General features: G+C 45.0%; 1 long non-coding RNA gene across 1 annotated transcript in view; it reads right to left on the reverse strand.

The window, feature by feature from the left end:
• Positions 1-230: 230 nt before the first annotated feature.
• LOC146860462 (uncharacterized) overlaps positions 231-25,734 on the reverse strand; it is a 41,987-nt gene continuing 16,483 nt past the window's right edge. Inside the window, exons 2-3 of the long non-coding RNA XR_014978819.1 lie at positions 6,747-6,810; positions 231-6,635 (exon numbers count right to left, since the gene is read on the reverse strand). This is a non-coding gene — a long non-coding RNA (uncharacterized LOC146860462). The remainder of the gene's footprint in view (positions 6,636-6,746; positions 6,811-25,734) is intronic.

Raw genomic sequence — 25,734 nt, forward strand, 5'->3', positions numbered from 1 at the left:
AGGATTGGTGTCCAGACTGATTCTAGACAACCCCACCGGTTATGTTAGCCTGCATACCAGCTAGCTCACAGTGCCAATACAAACCCCTCTTACCAAGGACAGAATAGTTCTTGGTAAATATCGAACATGACAACTCTGTACCATCAGGGATCGTGGAAACAGTGCTATACTTTTAGCTCAGTCACTCATGCTCACTTTGTCTTAGAGAGATACACAGAATAAACGGTGGGGACGTTTTTCAATAAGCATTTATTGAACCAGCGTCATTATAATGTAAAATAGGTGTGCTGAAACAACCATACGACAGAAGCAGATGTAAATGATCGTAAGCACCAACAGAGTAAAAGGATGGTAGATTTCTACCATAGTGCTAAAACCATGAATACAGGCAAGTACAAAAATACATGACAATAAAATGCATACACTGATGATGCAACCCTAACTAGATGTACCTAAGTGTACCTAGCATGTATGTAGGTGTAAAAGCCAAGAATCCCTCTTGGATAAAGTCAACCCCGTTACCTGAAGTGAGAAACTGTGGGACCCGTCTTGGTCTTGAGATGGATACCACGCAAGGGATGTCAGACCACTGCGAGCTGGAGTGTCTGCGTGCAGGAACCTCAGCGTCACGCGTCAGTGTGTCAAAATGGAAGTCCTTTTCTCCTCTGCCTACCCCAGCAAGATATGGTGTTTATATACCCAAAGTGTTACCCTCAGGGGTTCTACCTTGCTGTGTCATGTCAGACTTAGGATGACGGAAGGAATGACCCTTATACATAGTTATTATGCAGAAGACGGTAGTACTGCTGAGTTTCCAAAAATCCTCATGCATAATGGATGAGGTTAGTTTTTAGGGAAACCCCTACGTCCTGTAAGCAGTACCGTAACTAGGTAAAAGGTCAGTCCCAAGAACCGTTATGTAGTGTAATGGTAGGGGAGAATATAGGTGAAAGGTTAGGTGACTACCCGAGCCTATATTGGGGTACCTATATGAAACATAAACGAAGGAAAATCAGCTATCACCCCAACTCTGGAGTCAGTAACTCATCAATGGTTCCCAATTGCAATTGCAGTCATGAACCATGGATAAATGTTTTTCTGAATCAATGATAGATGGGAAATGTCCCTTTCACCACATCCATCCCTTCTATTTGCGGCTCACTAAAGTTCACAACACTTTTTCTGACTCCTGAAAGGGGATTTGCCCATACAAAAAAACCCTTTCGCAGTTGCAAACTCTCATTTTGTGAATGGGAGGGCTTATGACTGCAAGAGGGCTTTGAGAAAAAAAAAACAAGTTGAGAAAAAAGGGGGCCCCCGGTGTACAAGATGACCTTGCCAAAATACAGGGAAATTAATTTGAACTGTGAAAAAGGTATATGCAAATAACATTGTACGTATAAATGCAGGCAAAAAATTTGAACAGCAGATAATATGATTACATATATGTCAAATAACATACAAGGTTGCCTATGTTATTTTTATCAAATTATTTATTCATTGTTAATAATTATCACAGTTGCAAGAGGGCTTTGTACATCAGGTTCCAGAAACACTGTGCAGAGGGGCCTTTCTGTGGAACCTGCATATGGATCATAGGTCCTCCTGAGAAGTCCGAAGAACAGATCATGGATTTGTACTTAGAAAAGTGGTATAGTGGGCAATTGCTGCCACATTGTCCCATCAAGTTATTTCTCTAGAGTGAGCCCACAGGTATGCCGGTATCATCACCGAGTCGAGTGGAAGCAAGAATACTGAATTACAAAAACTACAACATTCTGATTCAGAAAACCTGATGCAAAGTAAAAGTTTCCTTCAAAGTGGAAAACAGTACGGTCTTCCTGTTTCCTAACTTCACACTCACAGTGCAACACAGAGGTCAGGTGAAATCTGCCTCAGCGGGGCTTAAGATCTAAATTTATATTATCAGCCAAAGTGATGGCACTAGATGTCAAAAAAGAACATTTGTTCATGGAATAAGAGAGGCCTGGCACTGGCCAAAAAGATGAACCTCACAATATGAAGTCACAGAGGAATGGGCTTGTCAAAATTAACATTGCAAATGCTTAAAGAGATGTAAACAGAACTAGACCAGAAGACCGACATTGGCTAGATTGATGCACAGAGAATTGCAGTGGAGGCTATAAAGAAAATTGGGGGGGGTGACAATTAACAGCATGTTGACTCAATGCAACTCTGTCTGGTTCAGGCTCTGACACTGATGACACAAAGGAAGGCAGATCACAGGGAAGAAGATTCAGGTGACATCAATGGCCGCTGATAACATTGGGTGAACATGGCTGCATTGGAAAACTCAAACTGGAAAACTATGATCATTATGAGGGCTGCCAGGAATCACCTACTGACTGGTGACTGCACACGTCTCACCCTGAAAGAGTGGGATTGCTTGCAAGAGGATACAAGAAACACTAACTCTTTCCCCCATCAGATCTACAATTCTGGTGCTTTGCTCAGGAGGGTGTACATTTTATTGTATGTGTAGTTTGAGTAAAGTTACATGATATAATGAGCTTGCCTTTCCTTTTTCTACTTGTTAGTTGCAGTCATACTGTTTATATATGCCCTCATGTTTCTGTTTCTGTCTTTTTACTCTAGCAAAGGTGCAGATAAATGAGCATGCAACCATGCTCATGTATCTGCACTTGTGCTATCCTTACCTTGTTTTGAAGTTCCTCTGTGGCTCGGGGCTCCAAACATTGGTGTCTTACAGTTGGAGGGGCCATTAGGAGGCTGATGGAGATTCGCTCTGTGCTAGGGGCAGTAGAGGCTGGCATGGCTCTCGGGTGGGGGGGTAGGGACGGCAGGCGCAAGGGGTCATGGGGTGTTCATGGAGGGGGTCCACATGGGTGTACTAAAAAAATAAAAAATTAACTTACCATGAGGCCGGGTCCCACGTCACTGCTCCTGCTCTCCTGTCTCCGACTCCAGGAATAGGAAGCAGTCAGCAGGGCTCCCTCCCCTAAGCGAATCACAACGCTGAATCCCATGTTGTAATGCAGCCTGCATGGAGAACGGGAGAAAGTGCGCATGACTGGATTGGGAGGCCCGAGAGGGCCAACCAAACAGTCATTGCGCACTTAGGAGTGGGCAAATCCTCTCCTGCTCTGCGAGCAGAGCAGCCCCGCCTAGTTGCCCGCAAAGCAGCAGGACACAAAGCATAAAATGATAATGACTCTAAGTTATTATCATTTTATGTTTCTACTTGGCACTGCTTAAAGCTGGGGGGCGATGCTCCTCTGCCATAGTGGAGGAGCAACCACTGGCTAGGGGTTTTCAATAATCCCCTTATTTTCTTATAATGAACTTATGCTTCGGTATTTGGCGAAGAATGCTCCTAGCACTGGAAATCTTTCCTAAACCCACTTGCCAGAAGCAGCGAGTCAGACATGCCAGACAGCACAACACTACTGTTTACCCTGAATGATAGCAGATTTAGCCGTAATGGCACATGTGTACTGTTGTCCCCACACCTGCAGATCAACAGCAAGCTGTGGATTGCGAGCAAGGGGCATGATACAGAGCAGTGTTCACACAATCTATTCAATCTCCTTTGAAATTGTGTTGTTGTCCCACTACCTGCCCTAACCCCACAGAGAACACTGCTGCTCATAGAGGTGGGCGAGCCACGGAAAGCTCTAGCTCATCTCGAGACTGTAGCCTGGCTCTGGCATTGCTCAAGGTACTGTTGGCACCTCAAGCCCATAACGAGCCGAGCTTTCATGGGGTTTCTGCCTCCCTCCCTCTAACCAGGAGGTGGAGTTACAGTCAGAGCTGCCGACTAAGAGGTAAAACCAGTGCTTGATTTGTAGATGAATGAGTGGCGGTGCACAAAGCTCTGCTCAGAAGGCAGAAGCCAGTGCAATTAAATGTCAGAGCGCTGAAAAGAAAAGCTGTGTAGTCTTCAATTCACCTAAAGTCTTTTTAATCCACTACCAGACACTCTCTCCCCATTTATCTCTTGCTGGCTCCTGATTTCTCCTTTTGTGACAGGTTTTCCGTCTTCCTGTTTCTTCTTCTTTTGCCTTTGTTTCCTTTTCTCCTCTGTTGGTATCGGCAAATGTTTGATGCCGACAAATATGTGCTGATCCTCAAATATAATTGCTGGTGGCCCCCAACGGCTCAAATTATGCACTGCAAAAACAAAGCCTTAGCATAAGGAAGGACATATACCCATTTACTGGCTGATTTGTACAATGTAAACCAGAATACCTGAATAATTTTGGGCTTCCCTGCTTAAATTGTGTGATGTAAGCAAATATTTTATTTGACCAAAATTCTTTCATTTCATTATCGCATATGAAAATACTTTCAAATATGTGAGTTCAGACTTCCAGCTATACAACATCATCACTTTTAATAAGTACTTCACAGTGCCATGCTTTAACGTGCCCTCTTAATGGAAAAGCTTCCAAATGTTAAAGAAATGCCCTTTTTTGAGTTTTGATTATTTTACATGATGTTTGTTGTATGATTTACGTAGCAAATGCTTTCAGAGTTTGGCTCGTGCAGAGGCTCTAAAATCCAAGCCAGACACTTGCCCTGGCATAGCTCTCCCTGTTAATTTCTTGGCTCGCCCACCTATAAACTGCTCCACCATGCTGCCAAGCTACACACCAAGCAAGAGGAAATACTTCTTACAAGGACTGCCAAGTTGTTATGGGTCCTGGAACATTGGCCTGATCTCTGTGCATAGTGTATATCCCACAGGTTTTGACAATTGTTATGTGTCCGATGTATAGGGCCTCTGGAATTATGAAATAATGTGTGTGTGTGTGTGTGGAGATTTTAGCAGAATTATAGATTTGCTGCATTTGCCACATATTCCATCATCTGCTGCATAATCCTCAGATCTTAACAAAATAAATGTTTGTTTCCATCTCAAACGTTTCAAAAGTTACTTAAAAACGCAGCAACATGTGTTGTCACACAGTGGAAGGCACCTTGCAAAGGTTGACAGGTCACCTTCTGTAGCTTATTGTTGTGTTTGGGGGTTAAACTGGTACTAATAAGTTGCAACCAATGTTCCCTCAAATATTTTTCTTCTGTGTGTGGCAGAGTAAGGTGTCTGTGCGCTGCAGCCAAAGCTATGTGTGCCAAGAACCCAACCGCGTTTGTGGGTGCAGCAACAAATATCAGTGCAAATATCACTCCAAACTTTTACACAACAAAGTGAAAAGAGAGTGCATTTCAACAGAGAAGCGTGAAGGGTCTTAATTCAGGTTTACAATTTAGATAAAAGCCATTACTGTGGTTACACAGGCAAGTACACTTTGGGTTTAGAAAAGCACAGGACTCCAACGGTGATACCATTATAAGATTTAACTAATTCTCAACTGCAGCACTGTTCATAGGGTGGGGAAATGTTGGGAGCCTATGCAAGATCACATATATATAATAAGTTACACAATTATATAAAATATTTAAAATTTGATGTGCAAGCTACCAAGTAATGTCTGGATATTCTGTCTGAGAGATAGTCAGTGAAATATGTGACATCCTGGACTGTGGGAGAGGGCAGTTCAGACAAGTCAAGTGCCATCACTGGATGGGTGACTTGGTTGCTTCTCACGTCGATCCTTGCCATTTTTCCAGTGCTGATAAACTTTATCGAGGTCAATTTTCCAATTCAGAAGGTAGGGCTTTGGTCTCATCAGCATATCCAAATGATTGTACTCTAGTCTGTTTCTCAATTTACTCTTGATAGTGTTCATGAGGCTGAATCCTCGTTCACAATCTGCACTAGATGCTTGAAATTTTCTGCAGACATCAACAAGCTGAGACACCACATTATACTGAGCAGCATTGCGTATAGTAAAATTCACCATGTCTTGAAAGGTGGTAAATAACCCACCCTTTACATGTTCTGCCACCATATATTCATATTCTCTGTATTGACCACGAGTTTTTTTTACACTTTTCAATAAGTCTTTGTACATTCTCAGTCCCAAATTCAAAATCTGATTGTGTTGCTATGTCCTGGAATTCAAAGCGTGCCCATTCTTTCAGTTCATCTTTAGGGAATCTTTTTTGCATGTGCTCACAAAGAAGACAAAATAGGCCCACTGTCAAACTCGTGTCCTTCCCTGTACAACACCATCGGATCTCTTACTGTGCTGATCCAAAAGAAAGTATCCCCCCAAGTACTATTCCTTAATTTGACCGATCTTTGCTCTTACATCCTGTACAGCTTCAACAGTATCTAAAGAACTTTTTTGTAACAGTTTGCACAAAGATGCAAATTCCCCCAGAATGTCATATTACTGCAAGGGAAATATTGTAGTTTGAGTCTGATGGTGTTCCATGTAATCTAGTTCCCAGCCATCACTCCATTTCTTCCCTGAAGAAAAGTCTCCAACAATCTTGGGTTTGGCACATGCTTTGGAAATCAAGCCCACACCTGGACTGTGACTGTATTGAAACAGTTCCCTGAGTTGCGCGCAAACCTTGCTTCGTGATTTCTGTGTCTCAGCCACCACAATTTCTTTCATCCACTCTTCCTTGAATACAAGGCAACATTTCTTCCTTTGTGTTGTAGCACCGCACTCTGCAGAAATTACAGCTTTGTGCTTGAACATTTTTGTGCTGACCAGTTTTGGTCTACTATGCCACAAAACCTGCAAAATAAAGCAACATTGCTAAAGTTGGTGCATATGAGAAGGCATGGGTAAAGTATGTTGGTATTCTACAATGTACACCACAGTTTAACTCACCCAAACAATTATTACCTTTTTGTTCTGCCTGTACTCACGTCTACCTTTGCAGTTGTCTCTGTAGTACGGTCTCACAAACCTGCAAAAGAAAAAGGGTACAGTTTGTGAATCTATTTATCCAGCAACTCCCAAATCCAACCAGGAACTTAAACAGAGTTACATTGCCTTTGTGGGTATTCACGCCTGACCATTCAAATCCAAATATCTTACAGACTGCAAACATGCAATTGAAGACAAGATCGTTAGCAAAGGCTCTAAGAGTTACAAACAATGTATGTGACTGTTCCAGAGACTCCAAAAGGAAAATGACCAAATAGTTACCTGGGATTCCACTTCTAACACTTCTATTTTCTTGTATCACCTTCACTACACTAATCCCCCCGCACACTCCACCCACTCACCTGCATTTCCTTTACCTTTTGCCAAGTCAATGTTTTACCATCTGTGTGTCTCATTCACACATGTTCACATCTAATCACAATTACAATAGACCATGGGTACTCACAAATATTTTCCCAGGGGACAAAAATGTTTGGACGTGGTGTGACAGAGGGCCGCACTGATGATGGCAGGGTGGTGGTCAGGGAGTTGGAAGGTGTTATTAAGATGGGTGTTGGGGAAGAGAAGCATGTACATTTAGTGGCTGAATTAAATTGCACTATGTGGTACCAGAAAACACGGGATCAATACTGGCTTCCCCGCTTGACCAAACTGTGTGATCCTAGGCAATTGTTTTATATCACTTTCGCTCTTGCATATCCCACTGTTGCCCATTGTGTGTTTAGTATCACATGTGCAGGACATAAATAGTGGTAGAAGAATAATTTCCCAACCTACTCAAAGCATGCTCTATTCACAAAACATTGGGTTGCTAGAGTTTTTTTTATTTTTAAATTCCTCTAAATTTCTAACCTTTTTTGTAATTGCTTTACCTCGGGGAACAACCTTTACAACGCAACTTTTACAACGCACTACCATTACAACGAAACTTTTACAACGCAAATGCATTTACAACGCATGCCATTACAACGCAAGTCTTTACATCGACTTGCACTAGATGGCGTGCTAACATTACAAATAGTGTAGTTTACTATCCCAACACCTTCCCTACTGTTACGTGGACTGGAGTTGGAATAGTAAATTACACTTTTCTAATGTTAGCACGCCATCTAGTGCAAGTCGATGTAAAGACTTGCGTTGTAAAAGCATGCGTTGTAAATGCATTTGCGTTGTAAAAGTTTTGTTGCAACAGCATGCGTTGTAAAAGCATGCGTTGTAACGTCATACATCCCTTTACCTCAAATTTAAAACCAGAGGAACAAAATCTTCCCCCCCTAGCTGATGTCCTACACAAAATAGCTTAATGTAATACTTCTACCTTAGATTTAGAGCAACTATGGCATAACATCACATCAAAGGGCGTGAAGGCAGGCTTCAGTGAAATCTTTTTGGAGTTATTAGAAAAAAAAGAAAATGGAGTTTAGACGCAATTAACAATGCTTACCACAAACTGAACATGATTGAAAAAATAATGCAGTTCTAGATAAGGGTATTCAGATGCTGCCTGCCACAGATGGTTGTATAAATCCTCTAAAAAGAACCAGAACATGTTGTAACGCTCAAATATTTAAGACAGGTGGCTTCTGCTGCTCATACAAAATGTACTTCACTTCTATGCCTACTTCCGAGCACTTTTAGATGTAGACTTGCTGCATTCTTTTCTAAATAGTGTGCGGCTGCGAGGCCGATTGTGGGCCTTTGAGAAAGTATTTATGTTAAACACAGCGCCCGTGATGGGCTGCATTTAACATAAATTCTTTCAAAAGGCCCACAATCAGCCCCGCAGCCACGCTCAATTTAGAAAAGAATTCAAAAAGTGCAGGAGCCACTTGCTGCTGGTCACATGCTCCTTAACCCTACAGGGTGCCCTAAAAGGCACACTTACCTGCTGCTCCCTCATGTTCTCCTCTTGCACAGTGGTCTCTTCTCAATCCTCACCTCCCGCAACAGTTTTTCGTGCTGCTCGTGTTTTAAAAGCGGCAGTACGAACGTTCTCACAAGATGTGCTGTGTGTGTGTGCACTGCACGCTCGGGGGGACAGAGGTGCGCATGCGCGTTCGCACACTTTACAGAGAACAGTGGACATAACCCCAAATTAAGCCTGTCTGTTCTGTGGCATAGCTAACAGTGTGGTTGAGCCCAGGTTAAATAAGAGTTGTGACTATTCCTTGAGATGGTGGTCACCCACCCCAAATAATAATCCAGTCCTCACAATGGTATAGACTCCTACTCGAGGAAACGGACAGAGTTTTCAACCTGCCTGACTTGTTGTGGAGTCCTTCAATTTCTGGTCCAAATCTACAAAATCTTTGGTCAGCTTCTTTCGCCCTTTTGTGCAGTATAGTGAAGCCTTCATGGCTACGCAGAAACCATCTTTTTACACTGCATAGGGCATACTATTCTCCCCTCAGATTATCTAAATTTTCTGAGGGCAACCCAATGGCATGTTCAAGGTGTGGCCTTCTGGCAGCATCAGACACCCATATGTTTTTCGACTGCCCTAGCCTAGAGTCATATTGGGCAGCTATCAGTAATACTCTAACCATATCACTGGGTGTTCAGGTTAAAATTGACTTGCCTCTTGTGATCTTTGGGATTCGGGAAGGAGTTCAAAGTGCGGCCAAGAATTTGGTGTTCTACGCGGTGTTGTTGGCAAGAAGGGAGATCTGCAGGAAGTGGAAGGACTCGTCCCCTCCCAACTTTAGTGATTGGCAGGCTTCTATTTTGTATACATAACGTATGGACCTTGCTAGATCCGGTAATCAGAGCAAAAGGGCTTTCTGGTATTTATTATCATGGGTACACTGAAATAGCCGGGGGGGGTTTTTCTTTTTCTTTTCCCGGGTCCGATGATTACCCTGCTATGGTGCCCCCCTTGCCTTTCGCACCATGAGATTAGCCGGTACCTGGTCCTAGCCCGGGCTGACTTGGCTGCTGCCTATACCAAGGTTGCCTATAAAAAGGAAACCGGTTGGTTCTTTGCTTTCCAAGATTGTGACTGCAATAGCTGAGGGATATTGTGTACCCACTATCTCGCTTATATAACCCTGCCAGTTTTGTTATGAACTGAGACAGCTGCATGTAGGTTAATCTGGTCTGGCATTGAAACCATGGTAGCAATGAGGACAAGAAAAAAAAATCCAGTCTTACACTTCCTCTCTTCAAATGTCCTCCAATCCAATATAAATGCATTGAAACTGTAATAAAATAATATAGTTAAAAAATATAAAATGAATAAAATAACAACAGATCCTGACTAACGTAAACTAATATAGACAAACATTATTTGAGCAAAACACTGACATGCTAAAAGCAGCTGCACCTGTCCATTGAAAGTGCTGGTAAGAGGAGTCCACCTGTAGTGGGATGAATTTGTGAAGCCTATGCCGTTTCCAAGAACTCCACTACACTCACAATAGCTCTTAATAAAATCATATTCAGGGTTCAGGTTCTAACTTTTCTCACTAGATGTGATATTTTGCCTAACATAAGTATGAGACAACAGTTCTACAGTTTGCTGTGCTGTTACCTGAAAGGAGGATTCGCTGCTGCAGAAGGGAGGACCCAGTCAACACCTCGCGGAACCCGCTTCGCGGGTCCCGCATCGCCAAGGTCGCCCAGCCGAGTGTTGTTACCTGCAGGGTGTGTGCGCGAGTGACAGGGCTGCGAGCGCTGGGAACCGGGACTCACTCTCCCAGGAGCCCCGGCGATCCCGAGGCCAAGTCACCTGGCCCGCTCTCCCTGACCGCCCCGCCCTGCAAATCAGCTGAAAAGGAGCCCGCCCAAGCGGGAAACCGGGAAGTTCTACAGTTTGCTGTGCTGTTACCTGGAAGGAGGATTCGCTGCTGCAGAAGGGAGGACCCAGTCAACACCTCGCGGAACCCGCTTCGCGGGTCCCGCATCGCCAAGGTCGCCCAGCCGAGTGTTGTTACCTGCAGGGTGTGTGCGCGAGTGACAGGGCTGCGAGCGCTGGGAACCGGGACTCACTCTCCCAGGAGCCCCGGCGATCCCGAGGCCAAGTCACCTGGCCCGCTCTCCCTGACCGCCCCGCCCCTCATGTTCCTCCTAACCAACGCCTACAAGAAGTGACGTGCCTCGCTGCGCGGGAGCGCACGGGAGTGCCCGGGGCTAAGCCCGGGCAAAGGGCGGGCCCTCTGTGGCCCTCAGAGGCACGAGAAGGCGAGGCGAGGCCACCCCCCTAAGGTTCGCCGTCTGGGATTAGTAAGGTACAGAACTCTATTAACCCTCATTACCCCCAGGTCTTCGGCCATCTGCCTGTGGATCCTGACCCATACCTTGGTCAATTGGCTCGGTCGTTTGTAAGAGGTAGGCATTATGGTAAGGAAAAAGCCCGCATCTGCTGCGACGGAGCCCCTCAACACAATGCTCTCATATGTGGTTCAAAAAGTCAATAAGATCAACAATGAGAGGAGGCAATCGCTAGGCTTGAGCCAATCGCCAGTTCTTCCGTTAGAAAGCCCGCCCGCAAGGGCATCTGCTCCAGAGTTACTGACCACACCGCCAGATCTTCCCCAGTCGAATAGCCTAGTTCATATCCCACAAGACTTGGCCAGCGATGCAGAAGATCCTCATGTTTTGGTTAACTCGTCGGCCAATAACGGCAATACCTCAGAGCATAATCACCAGTCATTTTCCATCGAGGAAGTACCGTCACCGGGGCAGCCCGTTCCACGGCCAGTGAGAACCTGTAGAAAATCTCACTCAAAGAGAGGGGGGAAACAACAAGGCAGGAGAAAGGCAGCTACACCACCCCCTAGACGTGAAGGGCAACAAATTGACTTTGATGCCGATGCAGAATCCAGACGTATTGTTGATGATGAACTCTTTAATCGGATCCAAGATATGATTGATATAAAAATTAGGACAATCATCAAGCCCTTGATTGGTAAACTGGATAAATTAACTTCGGAGGTTAAGAAGGCGGGGGGTGCACAAAGTAATCTGGTGGTAGAGGTGGCCAATCTATCTGCTCTTGTCACAAAATTGGCATCGGGAGCCGTAGAGGCTCTACCAAATGAGAGTGTCCCACAGCCTACACTGCCAGAGGGGCCCTTAGCAGTAGCTTCAACTCTATTAACGGCTCCCAGTCAGGACCTAGCAGGCGGAGCCGCGCCGACATCATCATCAGGGGACATAATTGGGACAATACATGAGGATATATCAGCCCAATTTATTTTGGAAGCCTCCCCAGTTGTGCTAGTACTAGCAAATGTCCCAGTCTTAGCACAAAACAAAATAGAATCGAAACAGGACTTGAAGGATAAAGCTCTTCATTGGCTTACTACAAACATGACCATGGCCCCCCAAGGGATGGATAGTTTAGCAAGGGATATTGTTATGACCAGGAGGGTACCTTGGATTGGGTCCAATCCCAAAAAATTTAAGGGGGACTGTGTGATTATAAACTTTGGCAACACAGAAGTCCTCCCAAAAATTTTGAATAACATCTTCCCACCCCAAAGGCGAAGCGGCTCTATAGTCCCGCTCACCCTAAAATTCTTCTATAGTGAGGCTCAGCTCCCTACCTTTTCTAACCCTACTAGAGTTAGGAGAGCGAATAACGCCCCAAACTGGGAAGGCGGTTTTAGACATAGATTCCCCAACGAGCGCCCTGGGCCTATATTTAACTTTGAGCACGGAAGATCTAACCACGCGCATGAGTCAAATTTGTGGCCTCCCATGCCACCAGACCCTGCCGTCAATGGTTGGGGCCCGGGTTGGATGGGCCAAGATCCCATTGGGCGAATCAATAGGTTCGTACCATGGGCGAGAAACGATTACTTTCCGATACGCCCAAATACCCCTTTACCTATGTGGAACATCGCAGCTAGGGGTCAAGGTCAGGCAGCTACCCCTTTTGATTGGGGGGGCGGATTGGGGAATAGGTATGCTCCCTTAGCGGATCTAAACAACTGCGATTGACTTAAACCTTGCAATGTCCGAGCAAGTGAGTCCATAACTAGACACGAAATAAACCTTAGCCAGTGTTACACCAATGACGGCCTCCGCCTGCTTACATTTTATGAAACACTTGAGAGTTATGTCCCGTTGGACAACCCTGGGCTATCATACCAGGGGGAGGGTTGCATAGCGTCAACCCTGAACATCGTTCCAACACAGAACGCACCTGAGGTAGCTCAGAACAAGGCGGTCAGATCCTTAAGCTTAGCTGTGGGGTGTTTGTTGGGGGAAAAAGAGCTGAGGTTACCTACCAACGCCTGTAAAATTATAACATGGAACATAGCTGGCTCATCTGCAAAACGACAGGACAAATCATGTGTGAGCTTTATTTCTAAGCAACATATAATTGCCCTGCAAGAAACGTGGGACATATCGGCTAATTTCTGGTGGGATGGATTCACCTGCTTCTCTATCCCTGCAGTCCCTAGCCGCATGGGCAGAGCTAAAGGAGGTTTGGCCATTATGTTTTCTCTAGATCTGAAGGGCACCTATAGGCAGATAAATACAGATTCCGTAAACATCCTAATGGTTGAAAGGACGACTAGTAACAATTGCAGGACGATATATATTAATTTTTACAACTCTAGGAACAGCGAACACAGTGGGAGTAATGTCGCTAACCTAGATAATATCTTAAATAAAGTGTCTCAGAATATCTATTTAGTTTATGAGTTTATCCTATTAGGAGATTTTAATATTCATCTATGTAATCTGGGTTGTATGGGAAGAGGTGACAATGTAACTGAGGGGGGCGAGGAGGCCCCTCGGGGCCCCCACTTTGAACACTCTACAGAGGGGCTTGAGTTAGAAGAATTATTAGCAAACCATGACCTTTATGAACCCGATAAGGGCGTTAGGGCGCCAACCTACATTGGCAGTCACCATGGCTCAGTGATAGACTACATCTTTGTTTCACAAGGTATTTTAAACCGGTCTATGGTCTATTGTACAGTCATAATACCCTACAGTGACCACAACCCTGTACTACTTGAAGTGGCCTGGGGTGGCCAGATGGGAGCACCGCCAAAAGCACTTAAACCAGCACACCCCCTGAAACCCTGCGACCAAGACAGACGACTGAAGTGGGCCAAAGTGATCCCGGATAATTTCTATGAAATAAATTTTCCAAAAATAAAGGACAAAGTGGCCATCTGTCAAAAATCGGGGGCGCAAGGTAAAGAAATTATAGAGGCTTTTGAGGAAATTTGTGGCCAGGTGGCTAAGGATCTTTTAGTCAAGCCAAAAAAAGGATTTTCTGGAACAAAACGTTGGTTTGATTCTGCTTGTTCAAAAGCGCACAGAGCATTGTTGACAGCGTTAAAAACCTCTCCCAGGGCTGGGGAGGATATTGTTAGATTAAGGAAACGCTACAAGGTTGCCATTAAGAACCGCAAAGAATCCCTTAAACGCGAAGCATGGGAAAATCTCCTCTCAGCTGCAGTACTGAAGGACAGTAAAAGATTCTGGGAGATCATTAGACAACCGTTATTTTCTGAAGACAATAATGCTCTTATGGACTGTGTGATCACCGACGACAAATGGCTAAACCACTTCAAAAATGTATATGAGGGTGGGTCCAAAGGAACTGCAGATGTTTCAGTACCTGCTATAGTGGCAGACCCGTTGGTCTTCAACCCCGAAGAAGTAGAAAAAGCCCTGATGGCCACAACAAGACATAAAGCTCCCGGCCCTGACGGTGTTCCCGCTGATTTTTTCATGTACTCTCCCAAATTGTGGTCGGCGGTATTGTCGAAAGTGTTTAACGCAGCCAACAACCATGTACCCAGTTCTTGGGCCACATCCACCATAGTCCCTATCTATAAAAATAAAGGCCAGCGAGATGATCCCGCCTCCTATAGGCCCATATCTCTTTTGGACTCAACGGTAAAAATATTAGGCAGAGTTCTTCTAGCCAGACTTAATGACAACGTTGAGAGCCGTGGAGGGTTGTCTGAACTACAATATGGATTCAGAGAAAAAAAGGGGACGATCGAACAATGTATAAACTTACATCTATTAATTTCTAAATATACAGTGGCAAAGGAGGGCTCCATGTTCCTTGCATTTATGGACCTCTCCTCTGCCTTTGATCTGGTGAATAGGTCGAAATTGTGGCAGTTATTGTTGGAGATGGGCATTGATGAGTCTTTGGTTGTGTTTATGGCTAAACTGCACCAGGAGCTTTTTGCAGCTGTCCGAGTCACAAATGATGGCAGACGTACCCCCCTGTTTAAATCCCTTAAGGGGGTGCGGCAAGGCTGTATTCTAGCCCCTGTATTATTCACCATCTACATCAACAGGCTGGGCAGTCGCCTGCAGGGACAGGCAGCCGACGTTCCGCATGCAGGAGATGTTAAAATTCCAGCGCTCCTGTATGCGGACGATGCAGTGCTGATAGCCCGCACTGGGGTAGGCCTACAGCATCTCCTGGACGCTTTTGGTAGCTTCATGGAGACGCTGGACCTTAAGGTCAATGCCTCTAAATCACACACGATGGTCATGGGGCGTGAATGCAACAAAAAAAGACACAAAACATTTTTTTGCAGGGGAGTCCCTGTCACCAACGTGTCCACATTTCCATATTTGGGGGTAATATTTGACCAGAAAGGAACTTGGGGCCCTCAGATAAGAGCAAAAAGATTGGCGGTAATAAGATCCTCCTCAGCGGTTTTGGGCTTTGCTGGGAAGCTAGGGGCTAGGCCCATGCAAGCCCTTCTGAAAATCTACAAGAGCAAACCAGTGGCCATAGCGGCCTATGGTTCCCAACTGTGGCGTTACGTAAACCTGGATCCAATTCAGAGAGCAGAAAATAGATTCATTAGATCCTTGCTCTCAGTCCCGCAATCCACCCCAACGTATTCCATCCATAAGGAGGTGGGTCTGCCCTATCTGTCTGATACCCTGAGCCTTGCTCCGCTAACTTTGTGGCTGAAATTGTGGACAAATGATGACCTACCTCTGAACCACAAGATTTTGCACGATGTCTTATCCTTGGATAAATACACCAGTATCCCTTGGTTGGCATATGTAGCTAAAACCCTTGCAGATCTGGGTCGCCCAGATCTTTTTTCATCTCCGGAAAATATTAGGAGACAGGACATAGTAACCATCAAAGAGTTATTTAGGGATAGGCAGGAAGCACGGAGGGAGGATCTCGAAGTGTTGAAACCCGCAGTAAGGGCACATAACCTCCTGGTTTGTACACCCTCACTCGCCCCCTACTTGAACTTTGTCACATTCCCATATCACAGGTTTTTATTATCAAAGTTCCGATTTAATTTGATACATTTTTATCTAGGTTCATTTAAGACCTGGCAGAAGCCCGAGCAGGCCCCACCGTGCTGCTGCGACAATTTTTCGGTGCAGGATACTCTGCACTTTGTTATGTTTTGTAGTATATACCATGAGCAGAGAAAGAAATATTTGTTGCCTATTCTGAAAAAAGCTGGTTTTGTCCAAGTAAGACCAGCCCTGCTCTTTCTACAACTACTACCTAACATACATGTTACTTTTTGTATGGCAAACTTTCTGGTAGCCGCAATGCGGGCGAAACCTGTTAGCCATAGCTTATTTTAAAACTTCTCTTGTTGTTTGAGCATGTTTACGTGATAGATTTGTATAGAAATATTTTATCCATGTCTAAAATTTTTCTTCTGTTTGTTTATTAGGTTTTTTTGTGTGGGAAATGTAAATAGATGTATAGTAGGCATTGCATTGCAAAGTAATTATTTTTTATTTTTTTGTATGACTTGTAATAAGTCGAATAAAGATATTCTGACTGAGACAACCTGACCTCCGAGTGTGTGAGCCTCGCTCGCATTGAGTTATTATTGAGGTTTACAGAGTGAACCCCTCATCCATCAAACACAATGAGCCCTGGGGCAGAGGCTGCCTCATGACTCAAAACATAGTGTAGTCACCTACACATTGATCAAGCATTGGCAAATCCATGAAGTCTCCTCTTTAGCAAGCATAAGGTGATCACCTTGCACCCTGTCATTACGGACATGGTTTTCAGTACTGCAGTGCTGGGCTTTTCCCCTACAAATAATTGCTGTGAGGTCAATGGATACACACAAATGCTACAATACTCAGAATGCATCAGACTGTCACATGAAATCCGAGCACTGGAATTATTATCTATAAATACATGTAGCAATGTGGTCCCCTAAGCAGGAGAGTGTCAACGTATTGCCTTTGCCAATTCTTGTTTGCATACTGTGCATGGGTTATGATGGGTCACTCTTCCCTGCTGAAATCGTCCTGAGGAAATGGAAGATGTCATGTATTGCCTTCTGTGAGAGAATAAAGCATGTTTTTCTACTGTCACGCAGTCCCAGTTCTGTGAGAGGGTAAAGCCTGCACTGCGGCTGCCTAATTTGACCCTATCCTGTGATGAAAACAGCTTGTACCCTAGCTATACATATCCTCTGAAGTTAGGAAGCTTGCATTATTTGTGACCATGGTGTACTTGTTCTATGAAGAGGGATGATTTCAATGCTGTTGTCCCATATTATAAAAATACAAAGGATATTTTGAATGTACTTGCCTAACATGCCCAGCCCAGCCAAAATCATTTGTTAGACCCAGGGCAAAAACGAATTACAAGGCCATGACAAGTGACCCTGGTTTTAGTCACAGTTTCCCAGCTTGACCAAATTGGGTGCCCCAGGGCAATTACTTTCTTCCCTATATCTTTTTTTCTGTGATTGTCATATTTAAGAGCACCTTGAAATCATTCAGTTCATGAAGTGCACCATACATAAATATCTCTGTTCGACAGTTTTAACAGACCATAATGTTTTTCTGTCTATAAAAATAAAAAGCCTTGTAGAGGTGGCACAAGACAATTGACTTGTGTCTTGGGTCACAAATGAAATTGCCAGGGCAGAAGGGGAAAATAATGTGACACCTATCTGGGAACAGAATTGCGCATCATCTTATCAGGAAACTCGGTTTCAATCCTGGCTTCCAAACTTGACCATCAGTGTGACCCAGGCGATTACTTTTCTTTCTTTTGCCCCTTATCTAGGATCATCACATCGAAGAGAGCCTTCAAATAATTCAGTTCAGGATGCACACTGTCCAACAATCTCTCTTGTGTATTACTTAATAAGCATAATGTTGTTCCATCTACTGGGGAGAGGATGTGGCCAAATGGCTAGGGCTGTCGATCTCAAATCTGGGGAATCAGATTCGAGTCTCGGCAATGACGCTCAACATCCTGTGATTCTGGGCAAATCATTTAATCTCACAGTGCCTAATAAAAATTAACATATCCTTCTGTAACACAACTAGTGCTCATGTTAAGCGCTCTGATTCCTGATATCTTCGGGTCAAGTTTGCGCTTTATAAAATTACAGAAAGAGAACAAAACCTATAAAAATAGAGGTTTATAAAGAAGAAACAATACAACTGACTTGCCTCTTGAGTCATTATTAAAGTTGTCACTGTAGAAAGGGTGTGGTTAACCAATTCTATTAAAATCCACTCAGTGCAGTGATTTAATCTAAGGTACTAAATTGAAACAATTCAGTGGCAATCAGTGATACTTTCGGCAGGGCCTGAGGTCCAGGATAAGCTAAGAGCGGTTTCCTCAGCCTCCACAGCACTGCTTTTCAAGACGTGATGCAACATGCGTGAGGCTGCAGAGAATTATGGGATCTGGACATCACTGCCTTACTACCATTACCTTATTGAGGAAACTTGTCACATTGCCCTCTTCCGACTACCTGCCTTCTGAAGATGCTGAACATACACTAGGAAACAAGGACAGTTTCACAAAATTTTGCAGTTGGAAAATAGAAGTATGGTCTGTTTCCCAGCCCTTTATTTTATTCTTGTAGTAGGGAGACACAAGTAAACACCGTTTTTATCTCACCCACATTTAATTTTAATATAGGTCTGACAGTTTAATAAAGGAAGAAAATAAATGCTGACATAAGTGACATACGCACTCCCAAACTAGGGAACCCGTGCTTGGAGACTGTACAACCAGTGACCAGTACTATTCTTGAATGCTTCCCAATGCAAGACATGCAACCCAAAGCATAGGTAGGTGAGTGTTCATCATCCTATACGAAGACATAAATGTATGTCATTCTATAAGTGGTTTGGCTGTTTCTTCTAGGAGTGCTGTATTTCTTGTATGCTTATGGAAATCACACAATAGTCATTTACCACCTTCCACTCACTGTTTAGTGTGTTAGCTAACTTTGTTGCACCTGTCTTGTATGTGTGAGAGATTCAGATTATGTTCCTTTTGCTACTGGCACCTATCCTTAACTTATTTGTGCTATGGGTGGTTGCACTGCTGCTTACCATGTTGTACCTTTATTGTGTTATGAAGCTTGGTATAAAACTTTCCATAACCCATAAGCAATAACAGTTCACATTGACAATACTTGTTTAAATGCATGACGAGAGTGAACGCTCATAAAATATATTAACAAAGTTAACTTTTGTATTTACATTTTTCATCTACTTTGCAGAATCTTTGAACATCTGCCAAGACTGACAGGGTGTCCCGGCACCGTTCGAACACCCTGCCCTGACCCACTACTACCCAATGACATACACAGCCACACAGGTTGTTTGGTACGGGTGAAAGACCATGTGCGTTCTAGGACCCCTTTATTATATAGCCTTGAGGATGAACAAGGTGCATATTGGGGCAGCGGGCCAAACTCAGCATCAAAATTCCTTGGTCAATCTAACACACAAAGTCTCTGACCCATTAGCTCAGTGGTGGATTTGGTCTCAGATTGTACCACTGGTGGTGTGAGTAGTCCTCTGCTTAACAGACATCTTGACTGGTGACATTCCCTTCTTTCCCAACAGCTGGGTCCGGTGTCTGATTGTCTGGGGGAACACTACTGGGTCCTTCGCTGATATTGAATTTGTCCATTATGGTGTTGTCTCCCTCTGCGTAATGCTCCAGTGAGCTTGGAGTGTCTACTTTGTGGAACCACGAGACGTTCATTCCCTTTCCTTGCAGTGATCTCGGTGCCTTTTACATTGATCACTGTCCATACACCGGGTTCGAAGGGTGTCCCGAACTTCCACCCTGACCTTCGGTCTATGATGATGACGGTCTCTACTGGCTTGATTTGTTGCGTTGCCGTCTGTCTCTTCAGGCTTGCGCGCACATTGTTTTGCGTGCATCAGGCATGGGAACAGACCCGATCATAGGGCAGCGATGACCATCCTTGATGGACTTAGATCATGTCTGTTCTGGTCCTTTTGAGCATCAGTGACCAGAGGGGGCATTGTGTAGTACAGTGCGGCGTCCCTCTGTATACTCTTAGGAACCGCTAGAGACTGAGTTTGGGGTTGTTCTTTTACACTGTGGCGATTCGCAGGGCTTTGTTCAGGGAGGCTCAGCCTCTCCATTTGCTTGCGACTACTAGGGTGTGATGTAGCGGTGGCGTATTCCTAGGTACTCAAGCAGTTTCTTAAATTCAGTCCCCTGAAAGGAAAGTCCATTATCAGTCTTGATTTCCTCGGGGAGGCCGAACAGTTTGAGTTTTCAAGCACTGGTGCCACATTGGTGAAAGCCATGAAGTTGACGACTTCTACGATGGGATAATTCGAAAACCCATCTACCAGGACGATGGTGACTCTTCCATCTGGGAAACTCCCAAAGTTTAGACTCGCTTTGAACCAGGGAGTGGTACAGGGTTCTTTGGTTATGATGGGTGCCAGGACCTCTTGAGAGCTATTGAGCTGGCTTTCTGGGCATTGTCATACCAGCTTATCTACCATGGTCTCGAGGTGAGGGAACCACACTTTCTCCCTCATGCGGTGACTTGGTGTTCCCTGTGTGTGGGCCAACGTGGTTACTTGCTGTTGAAGGCTTTCAGGGAACACCAGCCGATGACCCTCAGGATGAGGCCATTTTGTGTGGCACTAAGCTTGTCGCGTACTCTCCAGAGTTTCGTAGCCCTCTTTGTTGGGACCCAGCTAGTCGTTTGCTTTGTGTAGGAAGTCTTGCCATGAGCCTCATTGTAAGGCCTCTTTTACTTTCACCAGCACTGCATTAGCGGCTATGGCATCAGTCTCCCTGTGACACTACACAAACATACTCTTCTGTTGTCTCCACACTGTCAGTGTCTTCTACAAGGGAAGGGAATGGATGACAGGAGAGGAAGTCTGCTGGATTCTTGGAGGCTGGCTGATAGACTACCTCCCTGCAGTAATGTTGGAGTTGGATGGCCCAGTTTACGATCAATGGTGACTGTTGAGGTGCGGTGCCCGAAACAGCGGGATGAGTGGTTGGTGATCACTTGGAAGGGTCTCCTGTAGAGATATAGGTGGAAGTTACCGCACGCTTACTTGATGGTGAGAGCCTCTATTTCGATCTGGGCATATTGCGTTTCTGTGTGTGTGAGTGCTTTTCCGGCAAAAGCTAATGGTGCCGATCTTCCGGGTTCCACCTCTTGGTTGAGTACAGCTCTGAGGCCTACCGGGCTTGCTTCGACCAGCAATTCTGTTTCTTTGGTCGAAGTAGAACATTGATGCCTTGCTCAAGATTTATTGTGTGGAATGCTTCTTGTTCTTTTTGGCCCATGACCAGAAGGCATTGAACTTGGTGAGAGCCCTCAGAGGCTTGCCAATTGTCCCCAGCTTAGTATGAACCTGTCACAATACGTGGCCATCCTGAGAAAGCTGCAAACTTCTGATGCGGTGGTCGTTGCAGGGGCTTGTTTGATAGCTTGTGGTTTGCAAGGGTCAACTTGCACTCCCTCTTGGTTGAAGACATATCCGGAGAATCAATTTACGTCTAGAAGAATGAACACCTTTCTCTGTGGAGGGTGATGCAATGCTCTCACAGGTGCCTAGGGGAGGCTTGGAGATGTTTGTGCTGGTCTTCGGCAGTTGCTGAGTGGATCAGAATGTCATCGCTCACATTCATGGCTCACTAAAGCCCTGACAGCATTTCCCGTATGGCGTCCTGGAATACCTCCGCCACCAAAGAGATGCCAAAATTCAGTCGTCTGTACCTACACAGCCACAGGTGCATGAAGAAATTTGTTATATATCGGCTCCCTTCTAATAGGAGTAGCTGATGGTATCCGGCATTTAGGTCCAATTTGGAGAACCATTGCAACCTGTTTTAATCGGCGATGATGTCATCCATTGTGGACGTAATATGCCTCTTCCGCTTTATTGCTTGATTCGGGAGGTGCATGTCAATGCACAGTCGTATTTTGCCTGGTTGCTTTGGTTTTTCAGTTATCACCATGGTTGACACCCAGGGGCTTGGTCCGGCACCTTTCCTATGACTCCCTAGCTTTAGTGTTTGTTGAGTTATTGTTCGACCAGTGGCCGTAGTTGGAAAGGCACATGCCAATTGCATAGGGCAAAAGGTTTCACTGATTTTGCGACGTGCAGTTTGATTGGAGGAGCCTTGAGGCACCCTAGGCCATCAAATAGCCCCGGAACCTGCTTTAGCATTTCCTCAATCTGGTACATTTTCACGCTTATGGCCAAAACACTCCAGTGATTGACCAGGCATGTGAGAGGGGTAGGGGGTGTCAGCAGACATATCATCATGGCAAGGAGAGAGGGGTGGTTAGGCCAAACACCAAGACAGCAATGGGAGATTGTATCATTGTTATTTGTAATAATTGAAGGGCAATAGGGGATTTGCTATGGGCAATCCCCAATACTCCCTCCGTAGGCTCGCAGATTTTCACCCTTTCATTGGGTTATTGTTATTGACCCATTATATCACTGGCCCCTGAGTCTGTGGGGGGTAGCATTACTACACTCCGCCCCACTGTGCCTTCAATTGCTGGTCCCGCTACGTTGGAAGTAAGGGATGGTAATCGTTTCAGCCCTTGGAGTTCTGTGATTGACTGAGTAATGTCAACCTAGCTCCCTTAGGACTACTCAGCATTACATATCAAGACAGAAGCATGGGGTCGACAAAAGGGGTAGGCAGCTCCCATTTAAAAATAGTAACCTGGAATGTAGCAGGCCTTAGCCAGAAGTTGGCCGCTTTAGATTGGAAAAGTATTGTGGTGGAACAGGACATTTTGTGCTTTCAGGAGACCTGGGCAACCGGCCTAATCTTTCTGGATGGGTATTGCTCTTGTCAAACTATAGCAGTCCCTTCCCCGTCTGGCAGAGTGAGAGGAGGTATTGTGAAGTTAATAGCATATACACTCAATTTAAAGGTTGAAAAGTTTTATAGTCCTTTACCATATTTTAATATCTTGTTATGCGAAGGCCTAGGAGATTGGCACTGATTACTGATCAACTACTACAACAATACTTTTGGGGGAAATATGGCTTCTGTGGTTGGCCTATTAGAAAAGGAGATCGATGCCATCTGCGAAGTACATCAAAAGAAACCTATTAACACTTTGTGGCTGGGAGACTTCAATACCTATTTTTGTGAGCATATGACAAATTCTTTGTGCAGTCTAGTGGATGTTGAGGGAAATACAATTCCCCACTTTATACATAATGAACATGGTAATTCCTTAAATAGGCTGTTAATAACCAGAAACTTACAAGGTAATTAATGAGCCAGATCCCTATGCAGGAAAATTTGCAAAGACATTTGGGTGTATTGAGTATGGTTCCTCCATAGATTTTGTATAAGCCTCTAAATCCCTGTGTGGGATAACCACTCAAGCTGAAGGAAAATTCTTCCCACATAATGACCATGCGGCTCTCTTTTCCTCCAAGTTGTGGGAAGTTGATAATAACTCTGTAGTGGTCAAGGCTCCAAAGCCAATCCTTGCAAGGAAGAATGGCTTCATATTAAAGTGGGATCAAATTAACAAGGAGAAGGTGGTATCGTTGATACAATATAAAAAATTAAGAGAGCTACTGATATGTCTAGATCCTGATCTTTAACCGGAAGGTTCATTGACAGCATTCTCTGAGATACTGGTTGAAATTAAAAGTCATTTAGTCCGGACCTGATTTGCTAAGGAGATTTTGCCAGTTTGTTAGTTTGATGCAGTATGCACAAAGACCCTAAGAAACACGCATTGTGCTCTGAGAATGTCCCCAAGAGACCAAAGACTGGTACGAAATATGCACAATTTAAATAGAGAGGCACAGGAAGCTAGATTATGGGGTTAGAGGGAGGAAGCTTGGGGGAACATGTCTCAAGCAGCTGCTACTAAAAATAGCAGGGGCTTTTCACGTGTGATAAATCCTCCCTTCCTCAAAGCTGATAGTGACCCAACACTAGAGACCCATGTCACTGAGGAAGCTTGGGTGGCTTACTTTGTGAACAGTTTTGGGGTGGTTGATGGGGCTCTGCATGTAGCACTTAAGGACAATCTGGTGTTTGATTTAGTAGAAGCTAGGTAAGGGCTGGCCCAATGCAGATCCGCAAAAGCCCCAGGCCCTGATGAGGTTCCTATAGACTTTTTCTTAGATCATCAAGATTTATGGGCCCCACTGTTAACTAATATTTTTAATGTAATTAGTATGGTGGGTTCTCCAGATTCATGGAAAAGTACTATAATAATTCCCATTTATAAAAAGGGGGATATTTCATTACCTTAAAATTATAGACCCATCTCCTTGATAGATAGTACTGCAAAACTGATTGCGTGTTTATTCTTGAATAGGTTGGAGGAGTGGGCCAGGGAGAAGAACATCCTGATACCAGCGCAGTATGGCTTTCAAAGGGGCATGTAGCACAATAGACCAATGTTTCAATCTGAGCTTCACTACTGCGAAATACACAAGGGCCAAGAGAGGGCAAATCTACATGGCATTTATGGACCTTTCAGCTACTTTTTATTGTGTCTTACACTCCAAGCTGTGGTCATTCATGGAGGATATGGGCATAGATGTCGCAATAACTCACTTTATATGCCAGATGTACTCTCAAGCAACTGTTTGCATTCAATACGGCAGGGATGGGGAGTGCACAAGGCTTTTCAGATTCAGTGAGGAGTCACACAAGGCTGCGTCCTTGCCCCTTTTTCATTTTCAATCAATCGATCAGGGGTTTATATAGCGCGCTACTCACCTGTGAAGGTCTCAAGGTGCTGTGGGGGGTGCAGCTCCGGATCAGTCGAAGAGCCAGGTCTTGGGGTCCTTCCTGAATGTGTGCAGGGTTGGGGAGCGTCTGATGTTCACCGGGACCTTGTTCCATGATTTGGCCGCAATGTGGGAAAAAGCTATTCCACCGGTTCTGTTCCAACGGATGCGGGGGACCTCTGCCAGGGCGAGGTCAGTGGAACAGAGGTTCCTCTTGGGTATGTGGAAGGATACTCTCTCACTGAGGTATTTGGGTCCGATGTTGTGGAGGGATTTGTAGGCGTGGGTGATGAGTTTGAAGGTGACCCTCTTCTCGATGGGGAGCCAGTGGAGGCCTCGTAGGTGATGGGTCATGTGCTCATGGCGTGCTGTACCGAGGACAAGTCTGGCTGCGGCATTCTGGATGGTCTGGAGTCTGTGTAGAAGAGTTTTGTTGATTCCGGCGTAGAGGGCATTGCCGTAATCCAGTCTGCTGGTAATGAGTACATGGGTGACGGTCCTTCTGCAGTCGGCGGAGATCCACTTGAAGGTCTTACAGAGGATGCAAAGGCAGTTAAAACTGGTGGATGCGACGGCGTTGATCTGGCGGTTCATGGAGAGGGAGGAGTCAAGGATGATGCAGATGTTCCGAGTGTAGTCTATAGGGTTGGGTGGGCTTCTGAGGGCGGAGGACCACCAGGTGTTGTCCCAGGCGGAGGTGCAGGGGCTAAGGATGAGGACCTCGGTCTTCTCTGAGTTTAGCTTCAGGCAGCTGTCCTTCATCCAGGCTGCCACGTTCTTCATACCTTCCTGGAAACAGAGTCTGGTGTCTTCGGGATTCTTTGTGAGCGAGAGGATGAGCTGGGTGTCGTCGGCGTAGGATACGATGCTGAGTCCATGCTGTCTGACGATGGCTGCGAGGGGGGCCATGTATATGTTAAAGAGAGTGGGGCTGAGTGATGATCCC

This window comes from Triturus cristatus, chromosome 3_1 (genome assembly GCF_964204655.1).
Source record: "Triturus cristatus chromosome 3_1, aTriCri1.1, whole genome shotgun sequence".
Lineage (NCBI taxonomy): Eukaryota > Metazoa > Chordata > Amphibia > Caudata > Salamandridae > Triturus > Triturus cristatus.